We start from the raw sequence: 5,898 nt of genomic DNA, 5'->3' as shown, positions 1-5,898 counted from the left end.
TTCCTAAATGGAATAATTAATGAATCAATAAATATATGCTAATGTTTCAAGCAAAAATATGATAACACAAGGGTCATGACCTTATTCAAACCAAGAATTAAGATGAAGTAGGAGGTATTTGTAGATAGAGTTAATGTCATTATTATTATTCCATCTGCAAGGTAAAATGTAGTGCTTATTCTTCATTTCCAAAAGCTGAGAATTATTAACACTGCCTCTGTAAGCAGAAATGCTCAAGGAAAGGCTGGGATCCATGGTGTGCCTTTTCCTAACTTCGCCATTTTAGACGTGACAGCTCAACTCTAGCTGAACACAGCCAGACAACTCCCAAGGATATAACTAAAACCTTAAGTTGCCAGCAAATTGTTTTCCAAAAGAATAATTATTAGGACAACAAAATCATGTAAATACAAAATGGAAAGCTAAGACAGGTCATCTAATCTCTCCTATGAGAATTCTCTTAAATGTTGGCCTCAGTGCTCTTCAGGGTGAATTTTAAGTACAACCAGTGATGTAAATCCCACCTTTACCCTCGGGAGGCTGTTGTGCAAACCAAAAGTTTCCATTGCTTCTACTTGGGTAAAATATTTTAAAATTTGCCTTTTCCTCAATGTGTGTATTTTACTCTAGCTCTCTTGTGCCTCTATCTTTTTAGGTTTTATAAATAAAAATAAGTGGTTATATAATCTTAGAGCAGTAGTTTTCATTCAACTAAGAGTTCAGTTACAAGCAGCAAAAGTACCCTTTTCATTTAAAGTAAACTTAATGGTGACAATAATTTTTTTCTATTCTAGATTTAATACGCTTTTATTTCATTCTATTGATGTTTAAAAATTGGAAGGGGTAAAAATGTCAGAATTTATCACTTCAGTATGTTAAATCTTAGTAAAATCTTCAGGTTCATTTGCTGTGATGCTAAAAATTTAATGGAATATTGTTTAATTAAATGAGCTGTCTGCTAGAGCTGGGAAATTTTGGGATTATATAGAATGTTATGAAACTTATTTTTGTTTATTTGTTTAACATTTTAATCTTATTTTTCCTTCAGAATCTTGCCATTATCGGTCTCAATACATTACCCTGTCACGTAATTAAACCTATCTTTGGTTCAATGGATAAGACAATATTGGCTTTTTAAATGCAACATTTCCCAAACATTAGTCTTCTGTGTACCAATTACCTGAATTTTGGCATATTTTATACTACTGTACCATCTTTCACTGAATATTTTTCTTGAGATAACGTACTTGTTTGAATTCAAATATATTTTAAGTAATATTTATGTCATTTAATCTCTTTTTCCCCTAATATAGGTAAATGCATACAATTTAAAACGTTATCGCATAACTTCTAAAATTATCTCGTAGCCCACAATTCGGAAAAGCTGTTCTGTCGTATTTCATTATAAATCTCGGGGAGAGGCCTCCGCTGCCATGGAGGTGTTTCTCATGATCCGTTGCCACGAGACCACCATCTTCACGGATGTCAAAGAGCAGAGCAACGTGATCGAGCTCAAGCGGCCTCTGGAAGAGTAGCAGCTGTACAAGGACGACCAACTTCTGGACGACGGGAAGACATTGGGTGAGTGTAGCTTCACCAGCCAGGGAGCAAGGCCTCAGGCCGCAGCCCCTGTGGAGCTAGCCTTCCGGGCAAATGAAGCATTTGAAGCCCTGTGCATTGATCCCTTCTCCAGCCCACCTGAGCTGCCTGCTCTGTGTGATGAAGCCGCAGGACTCAGGAAGCAGCGCCAATGAACAAGCTGTGTAGTTGGAGAAACTTCCCCCACTCCTCTTCCCCCCATCTCCCTCTAATAAAAGCGATTTGGGTGTTAAAAAAAAAATCTATATATAATTTCCTTCTTCTTTCATAAAAAGAATCTAACTTTCAGTGTTAGCTTCTGATAGTCTCCTAGCAGTTTTAAAATTTTGTATTGTGAATTTTAAAAAAAGCTAAAAAAAAATCTGTACTGTGTATATTATGTTTTAAATTTGTTATGCTGTTCTCCTATTACTATAAAAATCCATTTAATTTAAACAAATATAGAGAAATCACAGGCATTATTTATAAAAATTAAAAGATTAGTTTTTTTCTTTGATACATTTCTAATAGAGGTGCTACTGAACTTACTTTACTAAAGGGGTAAGACATATAGTTAATAACACCTAAAATATTTAAAATATTCTGTTCTATTGACACTAGTTATTGCCTGAATATTATGCACTACTACTTTTTACATAACATTTTCAAAAGTCAACCTAAGTCAAACATAAATTCTAAATTAGATATTGATTCATATGAACTCATATTTTGATCTGATTGTTTTCTTTGGGTACTATATTGGGTACCTCTGAAAACACTTCTACTTCAAAATTATTGAGGAAAAATAGTCTTTAGCAACAAATAAATAGAGATTTACAAAACTTTGACCATTATGAAAACCTGCTGCAGTTATCCTCAGCTGGATTCATTGCCATTTATTATTTTTGTTTATGATCTTTTAGCCAGTTCCCAATCCATGTGACTCTGTTCTCATCCAAAACAATTATTAATTTGCAACTAAAAGTTCATGATCCACTGTTTCAAATGCTTCACTGAAGCCCAAATACATGACGTCAATTCCATCCTCTTCATCCAATTAGTTTTGCAACTCTATCAAACAGGCCTATCATCATGGTCTGGCATGATTTGTTCATTATGGACCATGGTGCTTAAGGTTCAAAATTCCATGTCTTCTAACTGCTTACAGATTTTCCTTCAATATTTTCTTCCTTACTTCACTCCATATTGATCTATTGCTTGGTTGTGTGTAAACATTTGTTTTATTCGGACATGTTTACAAAGAAGAAAAACTGAATGAAAGTAACGTGTAGAATCACTTTAATTGCTCTTTGCAAACTACATAGCATTTAAACGGGTGCTTTGGGAGCTTTGGTCTTTTTTATATTTCCTTAATTTTACATAAAATCCTTTTTATGAGAATTACTAAGGAGTTCTGCATTATTAACTTGTGGGTACCTGCATTTTCAAAAGACTATGAGGGGCTTCCCTGGTGGCGCAGTGGTTGAGAATCTGCCTGCCAATGCAGGGGACACGGGTTCGAGCCCTGGTCTGGGAAGATCCCACATGCCGCGGAGCAACTAGGCCCGTGAGCCACAACTACTGAGCCTGCGCGTCTGGAGCCTATGCTCCGCAACAAGAGAGGCCGCGACAGTGAGAGGCCCGCGCACCGCGATGAAGAGTGGCCCCCACTTGCCGCAACTAGAGAAAGCCCTCGCACAGAAACGAAGATCCAACACAGCCAAAAAATAAATTAAATAAATAAATAAAAATTTTTAAAAAAAGACTGAAACTAGGCTAATTGGAGAAGAGTGTTTTGGCTCAGAAGGTTCATACAATAAAGCAATAGGTTCCATCATGACCCAAATAGAAAATGAGCTAATTGTAGGGTAGAGTGGAGTAAAGAGGAGCTAAGAATGTCTATATGAAGGATAAAATTAATTCATAATTTATAATATATAATTACAAATATTTGAATTTTTATAAATATTTGAATGGTTGTAATATAAAACTAGTTGTAAAAGTAAAAACAACTTTAAGATTTCTTGGTACACCAACAGCCCATTCATGACAATTATTGGTAAAATCTGCAATAAGCAATAGTTTTAATGACATCAATTACCAATTGTATTGGCTCCAATTTCTATGATAGTTAAATTATTTCATTATACGTGAATAATCCTAGAAAAGATTTGTTCCTTTAATGTAGAAAAGTTTGTTCCTTTAATGTTCTTCCTAGAAAGCTGTTGACATTTGCTGATTGTATAGCAAATGTCTTTTTCTTTAAAAAAAAAAAAATTCACAATATAGCAACTGTTTTAACCTTCAAAATTACTAAAGTCTGAGAAATTGGAGATTTCCATATTACATTTCCTTTCTGTTCAGGGTAATTAAAAAGCGTTTGCGAAAAGTTATAATTTTTTAAAAAGCATTTGCAAATTGAATATCCATGTTTAAAATGCTTTTGCAAACATCTTGCTTTCCCAGTTACCAAAACGATTATTTTTAAAATGAAAATATCATATTTTGTCTTATACTCATCCAATTCAGTAAGAAAGTATTTACATTTATAATTGAAGAAAGCTCTTATTTTTAAAGTCTGATTAATATCTGATCAAATTCTAGGCTAGGGCTCAGCCACTAAAGGGCTTGGCGATTTGAAATTTAAGCAGGCATGTAAAATGGTCCTCTTGATTGCTCACGGGGGCAGGAGGTGTGTGTTCACAGACAATCAAAGAAAAAGGAAAACATTTCATTTTTTTCCAAGAAATTGCTAATTTCTGGAAAATTTTGTGAAATTATAAATGAGAAACTGTAATAAACTTCTGTGAATTTAAGCACACATGATTTAAAGGCTAACTTGCCTGTGATATTGGAATAGTGTAGAAGAAATTGAAAATAATGTTTTTAATAGAAAAATTATTTGTAACACTTTCTATTTGAAGGGTTGGATCCCCTTCAAATTTGCTTACTAATGATGTGTTTGTTTATTCCTTCAAGATTTAAATAAGAAACACATACCAAATCTCAAAATTTCAATCCTTATTTTCAACGTTTAATGATGAAAATTCTTTTTACTTTTAAAAGGATCTTCTAATTATTCTGATAAAGACATTTAATGATTAAGTATTTCCCACTGAAAGTATGAGTTTTTTATGTTGTAGTCACATGAATGAGCACATCATATTAGCTACACGACAATACAATAAAAAAAATGACAATGACGATCACTTGGGTAACACATTAGATCCTAAAGCAGGTAAAATGGCCCTTCCCTGCCTTGTTCACCTCAATTTCATGTACCTGGAAGCACTCAATCAATGTATCGATGTTTGTTCACTGAATACATTAAACTCAGAAAGTTTAAATTTTTACATTTTTTCCACTTAGAAGAAAATCTACATTTGCATTTAAATAATAGAAACTCTAGATTCACAGAAACAAAAAACTCGCTAAATTAAGATATAAGTATGATTTAAATTCACTAGAAAAAATTTTAAATGGTTCCATATGGAAACTAAAAAGGCTAATATTAAAATAATGTGCTATCTCTTCTACCTCAAAGCACTTTTTATTATTTTAATTTAAATATTTATTTATATTATAATTTGTCTCAGGAAATATCCTCTGTTGGTTCAGTGATGACAGCGGAAATATCTAATTTGTTCTGTACAGAGTCCTTGGTTTCTAGAATAATACTTGATTTGAGACACAGAAAACCCTTAGTAAGTATTTGCTGAATAAATTCATGCAACAGCCAGGTTTCAAGCAGAGAAGCAGAAACAGGAGATCTGTTTTAAGAGATTTGTTGCAAGGAATTGGCTTATGCAGTTGTGGGGACTGGCTGGGCACATCCAAAATCCACGGGGCAGGCTATCGGGAAAGGCAGGCTGGAACTCTTGGTCAGGGTCAAATACTACTGTCCATAGGCAGAATTTCTTTTTCATCAGGGAAGCCTCAGCTCTGCTCTTCAGGCGTTTCAGCTGATTGAATCAGACCCACTCAGGTTATCTAGGATAATTTCTCTTACCTAAATGCAGCTGACTGATTATGGATCTTAATCATATCTATAAAATACCTTAATAGAAACATCTAGGTTAGTTTTTGGTTGAATAACGGGGGACTGTAACCGAGCCAAGCTGACACAGCAGGAAGTCTTGCATAATTGGAAAAGGCATTACCTTTTTTGGTCGTAGATAATCCATCCCTGAGAGTTAAAAAAAAAAAAAAGTGGATTGTCCATCTTACAGGTACTATTTATTTGGCACTTATCACATGGTCTTAAGTTCATTTGATATTAAGCTTTTCATGTATATTGTCATTTGCAATAATTTTAAGAAT

General features: G+C 33.9%; 1 pseudogene; it reads left to right on the top strand.

Moving 5' to 3' along the window:
• Positions 1–1,433: 1,433 nt before the first annotated feature.
• Positions 1,434–1,767, top strand: LOC103010565 (elongin-B-like; annotated as a pseudogene).
• Positions 1,768–5,898: the final 4,131 nt, after the last annotated feature.

Source organism: Balaenoptera acutorostrata, chromosome 2 (assembly GCF_949987535.1).
Source record: "Balaenoptera acutorostrata chromosome 2, mBalAcu1.1, whole genome shotgun sequence".
Lineage (NCBI taxonomy): Eukaryota > Metazoa > Chordata > Mammalia > Artiodactyla > Balaenopteridae > Balaenoptera > Balaenoptera acutorostrata.
The sequence above is the reverse complement of the archived record's forward strand: the minus strand, read 5'-3'. Positions and strand labels throughout refer to the sequence as shown.